The 22,662-nt window shown below is 39.2% G+C and overlaps 1 protein-coding gene across 2 annotated transcripts in view; it reads left to right on the forward strand.

The window, feature by feature from the left end:
• Positions 1–22,662, forward strand: part of LOC110837069 (arrestin domain-containing protein 17) — a 259,629-nt gene that overhangs the window by 63,932 nt on the left and 173,035 nt on the right. Inside the window, exon 2 of one of the 2 annotated variants that reach the window (XM_087340943.1) lies at positions 12,156–12,182. The exons of the other annotated variant lie outside the window; for it this stretch is intronic. The gene's annotated coding sequence lies outside the window, so the exon portion shown is untranslated. The remainder of the gene's footprint in view (positions 1–12,155; positions 12,183–22,662) is intronic. 2 annotated transcript variants of the gene reach the window in all.

The following is a 22,662-nucleotide window of genomic DNA, read 5'->3' on the forward strand; positions in this document are numbered from 1 at the left end:
GGAAAACAAAATAAAGATATTGTGGAACAATTAAAGTGTGGGGATAACCAATGTCAGATAGCAGGTCCTGCCTGTGTTTGTGAGTCTGATATAGACCTACGCCTCGCAAGGTAGAAAACGTTTCTCCCATGCTGACAAAGGGTACTATAGCCTAAGACATTTTTATATTTCAGAAATACCTAACCTCTGAATAAGCATTCCATTGTTTTATTAGAGATGATTTACCACATAGTTGTATGCTTACTTCATTGGGCTACTACATAATTATCATAAATAAGTTATTAGTGTAAACAGGAATTATTTCCTTGAACAGCATTAACAATTTGCTCTTTTGCAATGATAAAGCTGTGTTCTCTTGGCAACACGGACTGAACTAAAAAAAATTGTTAATTAATACAACACGTATAAGTTGGCGTAGTTAATCTGTAGAGGAAGTTCACCACAAAGAGTTATAATAATTTATTCGTGTGCTTCGTTGCACCAAAGGTTTCTCCTCATTGGGGGTACCGAGTTGAAAAATGTGTGGGTCTCTTCTCCCACTTCCCCATACGTCACCGTGGATTGGCGCTTAGGCACAGCGACAGTTTTATATTTTGTATTGTAGTCAGACCTGTGTTAGGCTTATGTCATCTCTCAAGATATTTCGTGTTTGAGAAACTGATGAAATTCGATTTGATCCGTTTGTAAAGTAGATGGTATGGTCTGAAACAACATTAACTCCATCATTTTGGATTGGCACCAAATACTATATTTTATCTAAATCCGTAAAGTGATTTGGGAGTAGAAACGCACTAAGAGACATTCCGTTCGCACCATGCTTTCACTTTCTATAATGGTATGTCAACATTTTCTAAGGTTTTTGTATTAGGTACTGGTATTCTGCATTAGGTGCATGTAATATTGTGTGGTCAGACGCAGAGTGAACTTAAGAAGCAAGTTACGGGATGGAAGAGATGAAGCAGAGGGAAGAAGAGAGATGCTGAGACAGTGAGAACGTGTTCCCTTGGGGCATGATGTAGCCCCGGAGAGCAATGACCTTTGTGACCTGACCGCGTCTACCGCGTGCCACCAGCAACATCACCTTTCTCTCTGGATTTTAGCAAGAAACGGTAAAAACCAGCCTTCAACGTTGGTAGTAGGCAGGACTGTCAGAAGCTGATTGTTCATGTGTTTGTCTTTGCACCGCCATTGCGCTCACATTATAGGCTTAAAAGCTATTCCTATCCCTATCGTCTGGAGATAGGGATTAGCTGCATCTATTGGGCCCAACAGAGTAGGTACCTGAAGACGGAGATAGAGTCCCCATCTCCGAAACGTCGTTCTATTTTATTATTTTACTAGGCGATGGAGGCATGTACAGGCAGGAAGAAGTCGGTCATCGTGTGAACAACAGGTTTGCTAGAAATCTTAAAGCGAAACGGTTATTCGCTGTTTTATTCTGGTACGTTGTAACAATTCCAAGAATCCCACTAGACACTTAACTTGTACCACTCAGTGGATTTCTGTGTGCTAACATTTACATAAAAATAAAATAAAATTTATATTTAGTTTGTATTAATAATTTTATTATGCGTTGGTCATAAGTTTAAGATTAGTGAGAATATTATAGTATACGCCAGTTCCTTGGTGGGCCTGAGCACGTTAAAACAATTTCGCTGTGCGTGGGACCCTTGAAATAGCCACTCTTTTCTTTGAGAGATTAAAAAAATATACGTTTTAGTTTCGAATTCATACTTCTTCATGCTCATTAAAAATTAAGTTTCTACACCAATTACAATTCTACATATCCTTCATTGTTCGTTCTTAGAAATAAGTTGTCTCAAATGAAATACAACGAAAGCGACTGTTATTTGATCTGTTTGGCTGCTTTATTTATGTAACAATGATCGATACTGTAATAAAAATACGTCTATACTTGTGAGCACGGAATCTTGTTCTACCTAGACTAAAGATGCTTGCAGAATGGTTGTTCAACAAGACTCCATATGTATGATCAAACATCTTCCTTTATCTGGAGCTGTGTTTATTTCAGGATAATTTAAATACAACTATTTCGATTAATTGGCGGTGAGTTGTATGGGCCTATATAAAGTTATTTATAGTAGCTGCCCTGTATGTTTTATACGCACATAGCCTGTAAAGATGGCAATGCTAGATACTAATTCAACTTTTTGTCTCATTAACGACCTCGATGTAAAACTCACCGTGTCTTCACAGAACAGTTTAAATGGAACTATAATTCTTGCTAAAACATCTAGGTGAATTATAAAACGTTATATGCTTTAATAAAGAGGACTTTATTAACTTAATTGGTTTGAAAACACGTTTTAGTAGAAGTATTTCAAGAACAATAGAGCTTATAAAGATGACTGTCTTCTAAGATGGTGCGCTGTATGGTCTGGTAGATGTTTATCGACGTTTCAATGGTACTTGCGACCTGATGATGGTGGAAGTATAAAGGAATGTAGGATCCGCTGGATTAAGGGCGCGCTCATCAGTCAGTTGAGTTTTAATTAATTTTTACAGCGCATTTCACCATAAACGTCAGAGGAAATGGGGGAATTGGCACGGAATATTTTGAAATGAAGAGGCATATAAATTCTAATGACACAAATGTTGTAATCCAATGTGCGATCCTATTGTCAGCATTCACAATCTTGAGCCAAGGAAAGTTTTGTGTACTGTCGAATGCGATGTTGTAAGGCCATTCAAGACAGGTTTGTTCCTCCCTTTTGAGTCACTTCGAAAGATATGCTCGCAGTCTGCGGAACAGTTTTGAGATGAGTCGCCACTTTTCAGCTAACTCTATTCAAAACAGATAACTTGGTAAACGCGTGAAATTGATAGCTGGTGACTCACTTCATTAGTAAGGTATAGAAAGTGTACATACCAAAAAGCTTCCTTTTGGCGTGAATCCAGTTCAGTACAGAAACTTTCCTGCGGAATTAATTTATTTGTTTTAATAAAAAAGTACTTTCAGATTCTTTAGGAGTGCATGCGACTTTTCAGTCTTTGAATTCAGACTGTGTTGGCTTTTATTTATTACTCTTTGCGTCTTTCTGAATGTAAAGTGTTAAGAAGACTAGGCATATATGGATCTGAGAGTTGTGAATGAACGCAGGATATATCGAAGTATAATTTATGTACTTCACGCATTATTGTTAAGGAAAATGAAGCAAGAAGAATCAGATGGGTCAGAAAATACAACTAAAGAAGGAAATAAGGAAAAGGAACCCAATTTGGTTTTGTAGATAACTGAATTCTGATATATTCAACGGGCCAATACGGAGCTTGTGAAAACGTGTCAAAGAAGTTGCAAATACTTGAAGCTTATCCATCAAAGAGGGCTCTTGTCCTAGCAGACAGTGCATCTTATCCTTGCGAAGCCGTCAAGTTACTTCATTTTGATTCTAAGAATTATCTCTACTGTCGTATTAACAACCTTCCTATTAACGCCACTGAAAAGTAAGAAAATTATCTTCAATGATTGAACTAAGATTGCCTGTTGCGCTGTATTGCTTTTATATTATTTTATGAGGCTGAAAATCCACACAGATAATTGGAGACCAAATTGCGAGTCATTCAATTAAATCTAGTTGTAGGCCTGTAGAATGATAGTAATTATCAATATGTACTTTCACATTTGTGCATAGTAAAGTGGGATATTAGTGTATCATATAACTTTACTTCTATGGATGAAATACAATTTGAGCGTATTATTCTTTGAGTGGTGTGACTGGGAAGAGACCTGCCTTAAATAACTACAAATTCGATTTTTGAGGGTTCTGCCGTTGTCCATCGTCTGGTGTTATAAAATACACGAAGATTCTGCCCTCGTCTTCGGGTGTAGTGAAGGGGATACCAACTCAGTGGATCCCGTTAGAATGAAGGATTTGGGGTTTTCTTAGCGGTGAGTTTGAAGACAGCTATCATCTTGCGTTAGAATGAGATAATCTCAATCATTGGACAACATAGGCAGACCTGTGAAAACCTCAAACCCAGAATAAGAACAAACGATTTATTTTTTGTGATTATATTACATAAACATTTGGATATGGAAGAATACACTTAGATGTTTGCAATTTTATCCACATTTTGTTTGATAGCTGCTTGTTCCAACTGTACCTTGGTGATGGGGACACCGCTTTCAGTTCCCCAGAAAACTTACTTATTTTTGAAGGAATTTGTGACTACGTAAAAAGCTTTCTTGTGATGGAGAAGTGAGATACAGGCTGCAGTGGTGTTACCACCACGACGTGTGACGTGGTACTGAAATACACTCGCTGTACGGCGTGGATCGTGATCAGCATGCGAAATTTGAACTCGGTTCCCCAGCAACAAGGGCATAAGTCCCCTTTTTGACGTCTGAGCTCTACCACTGATCTTATATTGTATATGTCTGTTCATGTCCCGCTCATTTCTTAAGACGCATCTTAATTTATTCTACTTATTGTAGACCACTAAGTAAATAATTCAGTTCACTGTGAAGAAGATTGGTGTAGCCTTACATAAGGAGCACCCGGTAACGAATCTTAGGTTTGTATAAAATGCGATGTTTTTTTTTACCAACTGAGCCATTGTTAGCTTGTTAATAATGACTTTGCTGTATTAAGTTAGCGATTACAGAGTTTCTATTAATATGTATTGCTCAATGGCATATTGAATTTTTATTTCCGTAATGACGCAGATTCCTTGAATTGTGACAGCCAATTGTTTCTGTATATAAATTACTTATGTTATTAATACTAGTGATGGTATTTTAATGGTCTCCTGAGTCTACCATAGCCATATGATTGCGTCATTAAGTTTGTTTAGGTAATGCTGAGCGATGTTATTACTTTGTTTTTGTTGTCATTGATATATTTGGTGCATCAAATGTATGTAATCATTTTTTAAATTATCTTATTGTATTAAAACTGTACAAATTTGTCTTATTTATTTCTTAAAAATTTCTGTACAACTAGTTTGAATTTAAACATAACAGTGCAATTTAGGCAGATATTAAGATGAGCATGTAAGCATGTAAGTCGAAGACTTTAACCGTACGTTTAAGACTATACTTACTGAAGCTGAAGACAGTATTTCTCAAAAATATTATATCTACTTTCAAGTCCACATGGCGTCGTAACCCAGAACAACCTCGACACCTTTATTGTCGTGAAAATCTCAAAAGCGACATTTATCAAATTTCGATTCCCATTATGAAATGAATCGTATTTCTATGATAATTCTAACTGACCATCTGTTTAAGCCTTTTTCTCTTTCTTCTTATTGTCATTTTAGTTTGCCTAGAAAGGGCAGAGTTACGTATTTCATGTTCTCTGTATAGAAATCCTTGCAGGATATCAAGACGTTCTGTAGAACACGGTCACCAATTTCACAACGTCTCACGAATTATAATTTCACTTATAAAGAGAAACTTTCCCGTTCCTCATGATTTCTGAGCTACGTTTGTCACTGCTTCGACTCTTACAGCTTATTTTCTAAGAATGACGAAGCTTGGAAACTTTAAAACTATTCTGCAATTGCCAATAAGTTACATCTTACAAAGACTAAACAAAGACTGACTAAGGGGGGGATGCAGCTTAGTAATTCATATTACACTTACTCCTTAAAGTTTTGTTCCAGTATTGTCTGTTGTGATTGTACTATCACGTATTTTTTTTGAAATCAGTGGTCTATTTAGCTATTGAAATAAATGTCTTCATATGGAATCTGATTGTTTATAATCATCATAACAGAATCCCTCTATCTGATCCTATTCTGAGTCGGTCCAATCCAGTTTCTCTTCCGTGAAGTTTAATGTTATCCTTTATTCTTCTTTCCTGCCTCTTTCAAAAAGATTCTACAATTAAAATATTGTATTGATATCTTGACTAAGACATTCTTGCTACATTTCTGCTAATCTTTGTCTGCTTTTACTTCTCTGTCAATAACTTGCAACGTGAATACTGTAGTACAAATTAATAAGCAGATTGTGCCTTTACGTGCTTATGGTTCAAAATAATTGCTGAGCAAAAAGTACATTATTATATGAGGTTAAGAAAAAGAGATGACAGGCGAAACCTTTCCAGATCTTCGGTTCTACACCAGCTGAAGATTTAAATTTCCTGCAAAAAAAAAAATGCAGTTTTCTCAGGATGTAAGTTTTGAGACAAAACATGGTCGCGTGTTCTGTTCTTGCCCGCAGACTGCAGTGTGTGGAAACCTATATAAACTTATGTAGTGGAACATGGTGGGTTGAAGCTAAGGGGCAGGTGAAGTAGGGTGGGTGGTGATTCGTCTACCAGTGGGGAGTCTTCTACAAGGCTGAGACTCCTGCACTAGCTGTTGATGGTCCCATCCGTCACTCGACGTAGTGCTGGCCCAAGGGTATACGTCGAAGGGGCAGAGAGAGCGCTTCACTTACTCAGTGTCAGTCTTTCAAATAAAAAAGGAGCTCATTTTAAAATAGAATATTTGGAAAGATAGATAATTTGATTTGTTGGCGATGTGAAACGTTTGGTAATTATTCGAATAATGATTACTGTGCAAGGTCGACAGAGTAATTATTTGTCTATTTACGGTGCTTATGGACCCGGAGCGTGTTATTCTTTTCTGGAATATTTTGATAGAGATTAGCTCACGTCATTCGCTTCAGAAGACGCTTGTCCCCGTAGTTCTGCTTGCTTCTTAATTTCTTAAAGTGTCCTCCATGTCCTTACAGCTATTAAACAACCTTTTATTTTCAGTTGCAGTCTAAAGATTCTCTTGTCGAAACTAACTAACAAAGCCCACGGAGCAGATTCCTTCCTAACAAGTAAATAGTTTCTGATTTTATTAATTAGGCGATTGACAAAACTCAAAAGATCGATAATACCAATTATAATGCTCTGTCGTAAGAAACCTTCATATTACAAGTAAATAGTTGCTCAGCTGGTCAAACCACCCCCCCCCCCAACTTTTTTTTGAATGTGGATGTTCATTACCGCCTTCAGAAGAGTTCTTCATCGCCTCTTTATGAATCACATAAATCCAGTCCTATGTTCCCTTCCTATTTATTTAAAACTAATTTCAATATTATGCCACCTTCTACGCCAAGGTCTTCAGATGGCGTCTTTGATTGATGTTTTCCAATAGAAACTCCACATCCACTTCTTATTTATATTATTTGTGTCAAATGCCTTGTTTATTGTGTTAGTTTTTATATTATAATCCTATACTTTATGAACAGTACATATTATAAAGTTCCATATCATGTAATTTTCACCTGTCTTTTTCTTTATTAACCCTTATCTCAAACACCCTGAGTCTTCTGGTCCCTTAATGTGTGAGACCAATTATACCCATACATAATAAGAGGTAAAGTTAGCTGCTGTTTCGTATGTTCTTCAGCCACATCCACATTTGCGCATTTAGCCGTGTCGTAACAACGCTTGCACGTGTTGGCAGTGTTGCTGTAGCCTTCGCTGTGTTTGTTTCAAGGCGCAACCTACGTATCTACGCTCGTGTCCGTTTTTCAAGGAGCGTCTTAAGATAGGATGGCACGCTACCGAAGTTACAATGTTCGCCGCCTCGTCCACATACGGAACTGTGAACCCCTCGTTGCGTTGCAGCAGAATGCGCAAGTGTGGACTCAGCTTTAGAGAGAAGTCGGGCAAACGAGAAATTATGAATTGCATGGTAGCAAGCATTTCCCAGATTTAATCTGCTCTTAATTTATTAGTGAGTGCGACTTTAATTTGCTACCGTCCGCCCCGGAACAAAAGAAAAATGATAAGAAGTCAGGAAGTGCACGCATCACGCAAACATTCTGGCTCGTCCGCCAAAAATTTTTCCGTTGATTGTTATGAATGGCATCTGTGACGCCGATGGCCTTTGAGCGTGCGGGGTGTCTGGCGCTTGTCTGGATGGGTAATGACGTGGTCTCGGGGGTCCTTCCTTCGTGTTTGCGCCGTTGTCTTCGGGTTACCCACATGACGATTTTGGGCCAATTTCGCAAGCAGAAGTGCACATCTTCATGTAAACAGTCCTTTATTTTTGTCGGATTTTTATAAACATTTCAGATTTTTACGTCCGCGAGTTTGAAGACGACTGTCTTCAGGGATGTTGCACTGTGTAGTATGGTAGAAATTTACCAACGTTTCAGAAATGCTTGGTGCCTCCATCTTCAGGACGAGAAACGTTGGGAAACCATACTACCATCCATGAAGACAGTCGTCTTAATTCTTACCACAGTAAGAACTTGAAATCTCACTTAGTAATCAGTCCACCAATGAAGCATTAAGACGCTGTCTAAAGGAGGTTTTATGGTGTTTAAAAGTTTTGCCTTTTACTTCACGCATTTAGTTGGTACCATGTGTATGCCTGCGTTTCTGTACTCCATCTAGTGGTCTCTTCTGCGTCAGATATGCCTTTCCTTTCCGTTCATCCGTGCATAGAATCAGTTTCCCGGTTTTAGATTGCGTATTGATCATGTCTCAATGGCACCATATTAAACAGCTTACAACTTCTGTAAAATGTGTCTAAAGGACTGAAGAAATTTCCAAGACCTGCAGAATGTCATAATTATCTGTAAACTGAGCTTCATTAGTAATCCTTCCAACCGAGGAAATGAATAATGCGTATGATACTGGAAATTAAAATTATAAATCTCTTTTTCCTCTCTTCTCTCTCAGTCCTTAAAGAAGCATACGAAGAAGACGATCTCTTATCCGTTTGTTGGAAGCATTAATAATAAGCTCTCACCGCTCTGTTACAACCCTCATCAACCCTTTTCTGAGTCCTCCACTCGGGAACTGTGGAGGAGAGGAGGAGGGGGTGGTTGTTAACGGTCCTTCATATAGGATATCTTGTCCTCGTTATCTTCTTAATTATGAGCTAACTTAATTTTCTTCAGACTGTCGCCTTGTTTATACAGTATTGTGAAGCTTAGTTATACGCCGTTCTGGCTGTCTCCTCTCTCCAGATTTGTAGTGAGTTCATATTTCACATTGATCTTCTTATTCTTGGTAGTCCTCTCCTTCCTTTGCTTCGTCTCTGGGTTTGGCTTCTTAGCTGTCATTTTTCCTTCCCTTCTGTTTCCTCTACCATGTTTTTATATGATATTATACTCTGAAAGTGAAGGGTGGATTACATTATAGACATCACTTTCGTCTCTAAAATTTAGAGTTGTGAAGCTGCCTCGTATCGTACACGGTAAATATACGACACACGTACGAGAAAGTCTGGTGGGTATGCATTTTACAAATAGCGTATTATATATAGACTTATTTATATGAGTTTATTGCCGTGTTATGACTTGTTCTAACGTGTGTATTTAAAAACGCTAGAACTCTGTGCTTCTGAGGCCACCCCAACCTAACACATTTCAGTCTCGTACAGTCAGTAATATTAACATGGCGGGCATAAAAATGTACTGGTTTACAGGCTATCCTGACTGAGGGCTCTAGTGTTCTAACTCAGTCTTCACAGGTTTCTATCGTTATAGAAGCTTTATTAATGATATGGCCATCTACTTAACAATCCTTGCCTTTTCGCTGTTCGTTTCAGCATCACCTATTCTGTATTTGCTAAGTTTTACCGATTTCCAAATTTTAAGCACAAAATTTTACATATACGTTGTCAAGCGCTGTCGTACACTGTTAACATTTTTCGCGTATCAGGGATTACGAAATGCATCCGTGACTTTGTAATTAGCAACGTCCTGCAGAAAATCTTTCAGCGACTGCGTATTCGTCCGCCGAGCTATTCAGTTAAGTGGTTTCCTGCGATTGTATCTTACTCGTACGTGCTGTACGGTCCTGCAAATACAAGGTATTAAATTCACGAATCACGTTTTACTCGGAGCTTATGCACTGAATAGCAATATAGAAGTGGACGCGGAAGCTGGAATTGTTTCGTGGGATGATGCGTGCGGTCTCTGTGTGCATCTGGCAGACAACACAAAGTTGCGCTAAGCTCTGAGGCTTCAGCCAGAACTTTGAGGTCATCGAAGGCCAGCGAACGTGTGGCTCACCTTTTGACCTTCAAACTAACATTGTATAAATGTGTGGGTTTTACATCTTAGCGTGTTTGCCGGTAGCCGAGAATTTTGGCCTCAAGAACTCTTTTATGGGTTTTGGTATAACATTTTAATCTTATTAAAGTATTGTTTTATTTCCAAGTCGCCTGTGACATTTTGCCCACATGTGGGGAAACATGTTCATATTATTGCTTCTATTTATGATATGATCCCGTCTGATTTCTAAGAGCCTGAAAATTAAAGTATACAAAACAATAATCTTGCCTGTTGTTTTGTATGGGTGCGAAACATGGTCACTCACTCAGAGGGAGGAACGCAGATTGCAGGTGTTTGAGAATCAGGTGTTGAGGAGGATATTTGGGCCTAAGAGGGAAGACGATGGGGCGTGGAGAAAACTGCACAATGATGAGCTTAAAAATCTGTACTCCTCCCCCAGTATTGTCAGGGTGATTAAGTCGAGAAGAATGAGATGGGCTGGGCATGTAGCGCGCATGGGTGGGACAAGAGGTGTGCACCGGGTATTGGTTTGGAAGCCTGAGGGTAAAAGACCACTGGGGAGACCTAGACGTAGATGGGAGGATAATCTCAGGCGGGATCTATGGGAGATAGGAGTTGAAGGAAACTGGATTTTGTTGGCCCAGGACAGGGTCCGGTGGAGGGCTTTGGTTAATTCGGTGATGAACCTTCGGGTTCGGTAAGCCATCTAGTTAGTTAGTTATTTATAATATGATACGCTGGTACAAGACAGCTTGTGTATATTTTTGTAGATGTACTGAAAATTATAATGTTATCTAAGTATCTACAGGATTTTTATCTTATTCCTGGTGTTAAATGTTTACAAGTTTTAAAACACTGTTTTATAAAAGTGCAGTACTAAAACAGATATCACCATTAAGCATTTACAGAGTTGATTAATTATAAATTAATTACAGTTAATTTTAAAATTCTTTGGGTTTATATTGCCTTGTAATAAGGAATTATATAATTTGCACTCCGAAACAAATATTATCTATTTGGGTTATCAAATAATCGAGAATGAGATGCGCGGAGCTAGTATCACACACTGACATTGACAATTTCGGTATCAGTGTCATGTGGCACGCATGGGGGAGATAAGAAATAGAAATTTTAATTGGGCAACCTGAAGTGAATGGACCACTTGGGAAACTTAAGCGTAGATGTTTGACGTTACTGAAAACGAGTAAAACACAGTACTTTGTACATTGCACCCCTCATGCGTGCCACGTCACGTCTACCTTATCCTGGTTAATGTTATCATCCTAATTACAGTTATTTCCGTCCTAAAGCATAGATTTTAAGAACTGTAACACCACAAGTAAAATAAAAAAAATAATAGGCGTTGAATAGTAAAGATTATGAAGCGACTGATTGTATTATTTGTTCCATCTTTAATTTACATCCTACCGCTTGGAGTATATCTATTAAATGTACAGGACAATGTTGAATTTAATTCTCGTGACTACGTTAAACCAGACAATAAACTGTTGAAACAATAGTATAGGATTTAAGTGACATTAAAGATTACGTGAATAGCGAAGAAATATTTCATAACATGCTTGAGAATAAAATAACGATAAACTGGTGAGGGTGGAATGTATGCACACGACAGAGGGAGGTGGTACATACCGAGAGGGAGGGAGCAACAGTCAACCCTTCTCCTCCCACAATATAACACGGTAGACCAGTGTCCATAAATTTCTGACCTAATAGTAATGATAGCTATGGGGTCCCTTCCTCTCTCCAGTAATGAAAATAGCCATTTGCAAGGCAATAACTGTAATTAGCCCAGGCGTTATCCCTCGCCTGCATGGGCTGCTGATGAAACATTTCGGAATAGGACTAAAGCACTCCATCACGTGCACTGTGTTCAGCTCTAGATTCCAGACCGCTCACTGTTGAGAATTTCTTGTCGTACATATGAATCCGCGTTCTGTGTTTGCTGCACTGTGACACGGGAAAATGTAAGATTCCCGAGATAAAGAAAGGAAACAAAGAAACACAGGTGGAGTAAATAAGAGAGCTAGAGTGGGGGATCTGTTGTTATGCAATAGTAATGTGCACATTCTTAAATCTCTACCGTTTACAAAATACAGAGTGTAATATTTAAATTTATTTCTTATGTTTCTTTCAGGAAGAAATGGCGACTATCAAGTTCAAAGTAGGTGGCCTCTGTGACAGGTAATTAATTACTTTTTGGGTTACTTAACTTCCTAGAGGAGAACGGGATACTTTTATGATCACCATGCTCTCTCTTTGCCTATGTGTCTTACCTCTCTTTCCAACTTTCAAAGAAATTGGCCAGTTTATTACGGAATTTGGTATGAACGTTATGCTACTGGAGGCCACCCGCAGATCAGATTTAATTTTGTAACAACATGGCGGACACACAAACCTACCTGATCAGTACTGATAATGATTATATTGATTTACAGGCGCTTTCTAAATATGTAGGCTACCTTGTTTCCTGGAAATGGAGCTGGCTACAGCCAGTCCCGAAGTGTCAGTTTTATAAGTTCAGTATTGTTTAATTAGGATTTGAGGTTCTCACGTCGGGGATTATGAAGTTGTAACGCCGCGTAGTCTGGTAGAAATTAAACGGTGCTAGAAGACAGCCATCTTTATTATTTTAATTGTTCGTATTTGTGTAATTTTAAATAACAGACAGTGGATAATGTCCAAACAAAATATTTTAATAATGTCATTTATTGGCCTTACTTCGTGACCAGAAAAAGTATAATACAATAAACCGTGATATGTTTTCCGGCAGTGAAACTAAATATCATGCTGTTGAATAACCATTTACGAAATATGACAACAGTGTTTCATTCTTGCACGAAAATACGAGGCGCGTCCACAAAGTAAGTTTCCCACTCGTCCCACGGCTAGCAAACCTTATATTGCGCGAAGCGACTGTGCGTGCGTGATAGAGCAATGACGTAGCATGGCGCATGCACTAACGGCACTTCCCGCGTTCTCACAGTAGCATCGTTGCAGCTGTTGAAGATGGCGGTTCTTATTCCAGCTCCCGCCGACTGTGAAGTGCGGTCAGTGATAACGCTGGCCGCACACGGCTCGACGGACAGCAAGTCTCCTGCAGGAGTTCAGCTGGGAGGTGTTTAATCATTCACCCTACAGCCCGGACCTCGCTCCCAGTGATTTCCATCTTTTCCTACACCTCAAGAAATTCCTGTCGGGTCAGCGTCAGCGTTTTGAGAATGACAGAGAGGCGGAGATGGTTGTCACACAGTGGTTCCAATCCCAGGCGGCAGACTTCTACGACACAGGTGTTCAAAAGTTGGTCCCACGGTATGACAAATGTCTCAATTCCGGTGGCGAATATGTTGAAAAATAGCTGGACACTTGCTGTATCTGTTGCAATAAATATTTCCATGAAATTGTGTTTTGTTTCTGTAAACGACCCCAGGGAAACTTACTTTGTGGACGAGCCTCGTATTAAGGCTATCAAATTCAAGATAATGAATTAGGCGGGAATATAACATGTAACATTTATGTGATAGATGAGAACTGCATGCGAATTTTAGTCGAAAATCTGAAAGTAAGCGACCACTTGGGAGACCTAGGAGTGGATGGTGTGACGGTATTAAGAAGGATCTCAGGGAAATAAAATGTGACGTGGACTCACATTCTCCTGGCTGAGTACAGGATCCAGTGATGGGATCTTATGATTACGGTAATGACCCTTCACAGTCCGTAATAGGCGCTGAATTTGTTCACAGCTGATCGACTGTCAGGTTCTGAAGGACTTTGCCCTACTGAGTTCTTTATCCGGAAGCTACTGGAAGTTAAAAGACATACTGTTGCTGATGATGATGATTATGATACCCCGTGAAGGTCCCGTTCACGTTCAAATCCGCTGTCACAGGAAGTGAGATATGGTTCGCTGTTGGGCTTAAACTACTCAGAACAACTGTAAACTTAATTAGTTAATAATTTCTGGAACTTTGGGGACGTATTCTTAACAGCATTATAGAACACTTGGAAACGCACTGCAGTATAGCCATATTCAAGTCCCGTCGCGAATGCAGGCCCACACATCCTCCTGTCCAATGACCTCTTTTCCCTTAGGTAAAGCTGGCCGCTCACTTTTATCTGATGCCGACTTTAAGACCGGGTAGAGTTCTATACTTGTCGCAAAATATCTCCGAGCTCTGTTGTCAGGCGTGGTACGGAGAGAGAGGGGAAGCGATAGTGCCAAGGCGTCTCTCTCTCTCCATGCCCTTTCAATCTTCCCTTCGCTTCTTACTGTGATGCATCTGAAGCTTGCAGATATCTTCCGTCAAGTATATTTTCACACTCCTTTAACAATTGTCAGATGAAAGTCCTCTTAACGAACGTCGGGACCGAATGCTTAGTATTCCTGCTTCGTATTTGGAAATTCCGGTTTCAAATTTGGGCCCGGATGTTGTGGTTTTCCTTAGTCCCTCCGAACATAGGTGAGTGCCCCAATTTAGGTCATGACCTCTTTCTTCCATATCCATTCCGTATAGTTTTTATTAATAATCTTATCAATGTACATAATAACAGCTGGTGAGTTACGCGCTTCTTGCAATACGTAAGTTAATATATATACGGAATATGCAGTCTCCGGCAATTGGCAGTTGGGCCATGTGTATAAGTATCCGACTATACATTCATCTACATAAAATTTTGTATCCAGAATTTAATTTCGACCAAGAAAACGTATGCCTTTTTTCCCCGTAGATTCTTAAATACAGAAAAATATTTTGTCCAGAATATTTCAGAGGTAAGAAGCCCTTCCTTTTAAGATGCTGCTCTGTGCGTGTACATTCACCCTTTTGTACCACATGTAGCTGATTTCTATGCAAATCATCTGTAATTCCATGGAACAAAGTCCTTGATAAGCTTAAATTTGCTCGCCTTTTCAAGAGCTTATCCATGTTTTATGGAAAGCGAAGGTTCATTTCGGTGTTTACAAGAGCCACAATTCCGAGGTCCGATGGAGAATCAAAAACGTGCTAGGTTCCCAGGATGAGGAGTTATTAACCCCACCCCCATCCCACCCTATAGTTTAGTTACAGGACAACCCCTTGTCGGCTGTCTGTATCTGGAGACCATCTCCTCCATCCATAACTTGTAGACGGGAAGCTAAGTTCTTACGTGACAGCCGTGGCCAATGAATTTTTAATTAAAGAATGAGAATCTGGTGTTCTGATTAAAGTCTGAGTTGCTATGAAGGTTTGTATGAGGTTTCAATGTGCGTGATGTCTGTTATTTGAAAGTGTGTGGGGTCAAATTAATTCCAATGCTTCAATCTGCATACATTAAGTGGTTACATACGCACTATTTATTATGATTTTGAACTTATGACATTACACAATGAGAGTTAAGTAATCCAACTGTGAGTTCATTGTGATTGGTAGATGTGAATTATATTTTTTACTGCCAGCAGTTGTTTTGTTGTCGATATTAATTGTGAGGACACGGCGCCTCATTACGAGAGCTTGGAAATACTCGTCATTACTGCACAGGGTGTTCCAAGGTTCTGCGTTCGACTACGGAACCTGTAAAATGTGAGATCGTGAAGATGACTGCTACCTTCCGGGTTGTTGCGCCGTGTAGTCACGTAGAATTTTCGGACGTTTCAGAGGGGTTTTCTGCCTTCATCAACAGGGCGATAATTAAGCCATGCAAGAGGAATCTCCTAATTAATAGGATGATTAGGGTCCATAAATGTTAGTATGTTAACGTGTCAGTTTTATTCTGTGATAGCAGAATTCAAAAGATCTGCAGGAAAATAACGTAGCCCGCTAGTGGACACGTTCCAAAACAAGTTTCTTCCGTGCTCCAACATATATCCTATGTTCCTTAATATTCTTCTTAATGTTATCCTCCAATTTTCTTTTCTCTCTTCCAAGTGAATCTTTTCCAAGACCTTGCCTTCACCTTTTTACATATTCCTTGTCTCCCCAACCTACTCAACATGCGCACCCCTTCAAGCCCCATAAATTTCACTGTTCTGGCATTATTATGTGATTTATATTTATCACGAATGCCGCCATTATTTAGCCTTGATATCATAAATTTACTACTTTCTTAATCCTTCTTGCGTCCAAATACTTTTCTCAGTACTTTGTTTCAAACGCTTGTAATTTATGTAGTTTGTGGTTTCCTAGGTAGTGACGCTGTTTAATTCTGTGACTGGTTACCAACCTGTCGGTTTAACGTCAGTAACCACCTGCAGTACTAAACAGGGCCGCACCTCGGATCATAACCGACATATTCACCGCTGTGATAACCTCGTATCTTGAACGTAATTTCTGTTCGTTTTTTTTTAATTGTGATCACATTTGACAGCCATACACAAAACTGATGAAATTAGCAGGTAGGAAATTTGGAATGTGCGACTAAACAAGTAATTCGCTGTTTGTGACATCAGTAATAATTGTTTTGGCAACGTAATCAATTTCGTCTGTTTGGAAACGTTAGTATAAATAACTGGATTTATATTAAAACAAAGAGCATCTTGAATTTATTATGCCTTGTTATCAAGATGTTATTTTTCCTTCCGTTTTCTATAGAATGAAGTATTAAATTTTTTTGTATTGATACAAGAAGTTGTGGTACGTAATTATGAACACACCTGTTTTTCGCTTATTTTAATAAGAATACGCCTAATTCTAGAAACGATTTCAGTGCCTTTGTGTTTCTCATTCTCTGCCTCCAACTTTGACCTTTTTGTGATCATCTTTCTGAAACACCCGATAGACATATTGTTAGCAAGTGGCGTCGTTAGTACAGGAGCTGTTGAGCTGCAAGACATTGTTATAATCGACGTTGTATTTCTTGCCTTTCAATATTTTCATAAGTTGTTGACAGCGACATATGATTACATTTACATTCTTATTGGATATTCATGTATTTCATTATTGCACCAAAATAACGGTAACTATCAAAGACCTGCTGTTACTCCGCTCAAACAATTTTATAATCGAGAAAAAGAAAATACAGTGAGCTACACTGCTACGTGTTAGTATTAGGTTTATTTATTGAATGGCTCTAAAATCTACATATTATATCATATATTATTATTATTATTATTATTTATTATTGACTGCAAATGGGTTTTTACCCGGTGGCAGTGGTCCTACAATAAGACACAAAACAGTGACATAAGGTGAACACAATGCCTCATGAAACAATATTAAAAAGTTGAAATATTATTGAACGTCGGAAACGCGTACTTACATATATAAATTTTTTCGTAATTTTTACTCTGATGAGGAAGTGAATATGTAATGAAAATGCTTATATTTTCAGAAATACTTAAAAATTAATAGAACAGAATCTACTCTACTCATATAACCCTTGCGGACCCTGAGTAAAGGAACGTTGTTCCGGAGGACACCAACAGGACCACTGATGGTCTGCAGACCTTACCTTGAGAACCACAACAGTAATGATCGAAACATATAACAGCCTGCAAAATGTTAAGTTCCCGTTCAGGCTATTTGCATTTCAAACATCTGGCCGTAGTACCTGCTTCTTCGGGAGACCCTGTTGCCTCGCTTATAGCCTTTGTACGGTTTATTAGTGTATTTAGGGTACATTTGTCATTGCCTTGCGCTTGCTTTAGCTGGACGAGCAGCCCCGGCTCTAACGTAACAAACTGCTGGGTATAAATCAAGGCGCATGATTACATGCCACTCAGACACAAACACCCAATAGACTGCTACCGCCATCATCATCCAGACATGCAGCTCCCCCATCCACGTAACAACTCCAGGAGGATACAAATGTTCTAAATACATGTGTCATGCCCATTTATATTAGCCTAATTCCAGAAAGGAATTCATGTGATATAAAGCAAACGCGTTATCAACTACAAATCCCGTCTGACTGTGTTTCACCTCTGTAAACTGACACTGAAAATTGTTGTCGGATTTATGAGTTGCACAGCGCGTCTCAACTAGTTTAAAAGGGTTGTAAGTTGAAGAAACTTCGCCTCCGAATCATGTGCAATAGCGATTTAATTTTCTCACGGGGGTGAAGATGCCGATTGTCGGTCTTACAAGTTGTAACGCCTTGTGAACGTGTAGGTAGATACCATCTGCAGATGGACACAGTATGTCCACACTGGGTACAGCCCAGAAGACCAATACCAACATATGTTTTAGCGGCCTGTTTAGTTTCAGTTAATAATTAGTGTTTGTCATTTTTTTCAAATCACCACTAAGATGTGTTGTAGATTAAAACAGCTGCTTTGAATTTTCAACATTTGTCTTTTTTTCCTTGTATTTTGTTTCGCCGATTCTTGCTTACTTATTTACTTACGTACTTGGATACTGTGAACGACCCGTTCAAGTGCCTGAGCACTGCGGATCCCAACTTTTCGTTGGCTTGATCTATAGACATTCGGTAGGACTCCTTGGATGAGGGATCGGCCCGTCACAAGGCGTCTACCTGTACACAGGACAGCACAACACAGAAAGACGCGGACAAACATCCACGGCTTGAGTGGGATTCGAACCCACGGTCCCATCGACCAAGCGGCAGAAGGCCCACGCCTCAGACAGCGGACTGCGGACCCCACGTAATTGACTTAATTTAATTTATTAAACTTTGGGCTGATGAGCAGTTGGTAGTTGATATACATTTATCTGCACTCAAACAGAAAAGGACTTTTATACATCTGTCATCTCCGGAGTTTCGAACCCCTGATCACAGTACTCGAGAGCAGAGATTATCGTTAGTAATTATTGCTTTCCATTTTTCATGTATCGAAAACAATATTCATAATATATACGAAGGATCTGCAATCTGTAGACTTTGCTATTTTGAAGGCAATATTTGTTACACATTATGGACACGTACATTAACAAAAGTATTAATTATGTGTATGAAGTAAATCTGTATTTTGGTTTAATTAGCGACTGCCTCATCTAATACACTACCAGCTGATAAATAAAAAATATAAATGTGAGCTTTAGACGAGAAAATATTTTGAAGGAAGCAAATAATCGCCTCTCAGCAACAGATCAGTAATTTTCGATATGTTATTTCCCCCGCCTTCCCATTGTTCATCTCAAATAATTACAATTTACCTCTTCGGAACTTTGTTTTCAAACGCTTTCTGTGTAGGTTTCTCTCAGAATGGATTACCAAAGAAGTGAGGGGTAAAGTTATTGCTAACTATACTACTAATGCTACTACTGGGGGTGCTGGGACCGGTGATGATGGTAATAGTAATGTTAAGGAAAACAACTTGATTGAAAACACGTGGGGCAGTTACAGGAACGCAAGTTGATAAATTTGTCGTAATATTGTTACGGTGATCGAATTAAGGTAGTTAGGATGGACTGACCATTGAACCTGGAAAGGGGACGTGCGAAATACATAGACTAAATAATTTTAGAGATGTAACTTTAAGACAACGGTATCTTGAGTTACCGGGATTAAGATAAGAAAAATAACTTATTATTAAGATGGCTGTCTTCTGGGATGTTGCGCCGTGTAGTCTGGTGGAAGTTTACCGACGTTTCAGATGTGCTTTTTGTCTTCATCATCAGGGCTTTTACTAGACTACGCGACATCAGAAAACAGTCATTTTAATTTTCGCCGCCGTGAGAACATGAATTGTTTCAGAATTAATATTAAAAGATTGCATAATATTTTCTTTGAAGAATTAAGCAATGCTAAATACAGATAGGAAAAATAGTTAGCAGAGTTTAAACCTGTAGCTCTCAAAAGAGAGGATTAATTCAGTTTTTTGTTATTGTGAGTTCTGTTTGCCTAGGCGCCATACTTTAATGCGACTGATATGGATCCGTGGTGTCTGGAATATTGATATTTTGTTTCTTTATGCTTGAAGTGAGTTATTTATAAAATGAAGTAGTTCTGATTTTATCTTCTGCCTGGTCGTCTGAAGAAAAGGATAGTCAGAATACGACTAGCTCGGTGGTCAAAACAATCCTCTTCGATATCCGAACCAGTATACATTTTCTTCTGATACTTCATAATTATAACATTAGAGTATTAAACTAAGAAGTTTACCTTAAGCAACAAACATTTGCTTTGACGGTGGCTTGCCTTAAAAAGTCTCATTACAGAGGCACAGTAACAGCTTCCCTTTGCAGCTAACAAGATTTCTTGTTGAATAGAATGCAAGAAGGAAGGAAGGAAGGAATATGACAACTCGAAGTTAGCAAGGATAGCCGAAGTACATTAAATAGTGAAGGAGTCCGGGAATGATAAAGTGACTTGGACGTTGCAGAGAAAGATATTGAGAGATGAAGACGTATAAGCTGGGTATCTCCCACTGCCCATAATCCTTGCTATTGACTTCGAGAAATGGTGACTCCTCTCAGGAGAAACTCAGAGTGGATATCCACATTTCTCTTATACCAAACCAAAAGGTCAGAAAATGTGGTCATTACAATGATAAAAGAAAGAAATTCTAGATAAAAAAGGAATGTGAAAGTGCCGAAGGGACTTGATGATGAGCTGCCCTGTGTGGAGGGGAGTCGGATAAATGCGCGAAGCATCTGCTACGTCGCTGACGCTGCATTAGCGGAGGTAGAAGTGGTCCTTTGCGGTCTGCGCTACAAGCAGAAACGACCAAGTCCAATAATGCTACTTAAAACCATATTTACCATCGCTATTCAAGCGAAGTTTAACTAAATACACCCACATTTCTGCAAAAATACACCTAGCTTTGCCATGTCTGTCTGCCACGTAAACAAATTTTAAGGATCTCTCGCTGAACGATTAGTGTTCGACTAAAATTTAAAATCAGACAATATTAATGGGCACTTCACGTGAAGATATTGCATGCACAATGACTCAAAGACCATACACAAGGTAGATTTTGCACATGTTTATTAATTTCAAATGCGTGTATTGTATTCGCAAAAATGTTGTTTAAGAACAAAATGCCCAGAAAGAAATTTGTGCTTCGGAGTGACTGGATAAGAACATACGTATAATTAGACGCTTCGATATGCACACATTTCTCCAGATTTTGATAAAACCAGTAGGAACAGAATGGACGGTTTGAGGCCTGATAAAATAAGAAATTCATGGTCAAGATTCTCAAACGATACTTGGCAGGCATTACCGTAGATTATAAGATAATATTAAAATAGATCTTTAACGCATTGGGAGTGAAAGTGTTGACTGGATTCAACAGTATCGTGATAGCATCCACTTATGGTGGTGTAGCTTGGGATTTTATAAAAGCAGTTTATTTATTTACCAGCTGAGAAATTGTTAGATACTGAAGGCAGATATTGTACTTTATGGAGTGATAAAATAATTTCGGGCGATCTTCTGCGTAAATTCGGAGCTCCGAATTATGGCTGCAGAAGGTTCTGTCACTTTTAGTCGCCGTAAAACATTCAAGTGTCACTTGTGTCATGGAATTGCGCAATCAGAGCAGTCAAATGAAGGCCTCTAGAAGCCGAAAAGTAACCTACGAACTGAATGGTGTTCCATATGCCACTTACGCTTGAACACTAGATTCTGTGACCGGTTGTGATCTCGGAACAGGGGGAGACTGCAAACATCCTCTGGTGCCGACACTGACCTGAAAAACAGGAATATAAAGAACCTGATGGCTTGATTTACTGCCCTTTCTTAAAGAAGATTTTTCTCGAGCAAAATCCCAAGTACCGTCTTCATCTCTGCCTTTTATCTTCACGTACGGTCAGGCTAGTCGCACCATAGGTTGGCCTGTGGAATAGGAAGTGGCGACTTTATTTTCGCATATTTGTGTTTGTCTACACTTGTCCGGTACTGGCGAATTGATTCTTTTTCATTCGATGACATTTCAGGATCAGAGCATTGAACCCTTTCTTAAGAATCAACGATCTTAAATATCCTTTGCAGTAGATACAGCGCTCTTAAAGGTGAAGGAAGACGAGTCTGTAAACAATACCCGTATGATTTCGGCTTCTCACAGCGGCAAATATGAAGATGATTGTCTTCTGGGTTATTGCACCGTGTAGTCTGGTATATTCTCTGCCGTACTGAAGCACATGCTGCTATATTTCGGGTGGTCTCGCAACGTTACTTACAAATGAAATACATTTATTGTGTTCTTTTTTCTTGTCCGTCTTGCTGTTGTGCATTTTATTGTGTGACCCCACAGATATAAATCAGTTTCTTTAATAGGATCCGACTGGATAATGACCTACTTGTGACGTTTAAGTGTTTGAGGTGTACGTGTGCCTGCTTTAGGGTGCGACTGGTCCTAAGGTAAGGACGTCAAGATTTTGATGCGATGGTATTAGGCCCTGTAATATAACAGCATCCAAATTATTAATAGCGGGTCATCGTGAGGTCACCATGTGCCACCATATTTCTCGGCCATGATTATCCGCACAAACTCTGGCCGTGTCTCTCTCATTCTCTCTGCCTTCATAGCCCCGTTTGAGTGTCAGCCCCACTGAGCCATGCGACATGGTCAGGGGACCCAACTTACAGTAGCGTTTCTGCTTCGGCTTATAGCAACAATGTTAAGACAACAGAAACTTATTGAGGGCCCTATTTTCAAATTCTTGGTTGCCTTGATGATTGTGGCAGCAAGGACATCCGAAACGTCGGTAAACTTCTACCAGACTACACGGCTCTACAACCCAGAAGACAGAAATCTGCATTTG

Source organism: Zootermopsis nevadensis, unplaced genomic scaffold (genome assembly GCF_977971745.1).
Source record: "Zootermopsis nevadensis isolate Lab colony 2312 unplaced genomic scaffold, Znev_1.0 Znev_ptg000061l, whole genome shotgun sequence".
Taxonomy (NCBI): Eukaryota; Metazoa; Arthropoda; class Insecta; order Blattodea; family Termopsidae; genus Zootermopsis; species Zootermopsis nevadensis.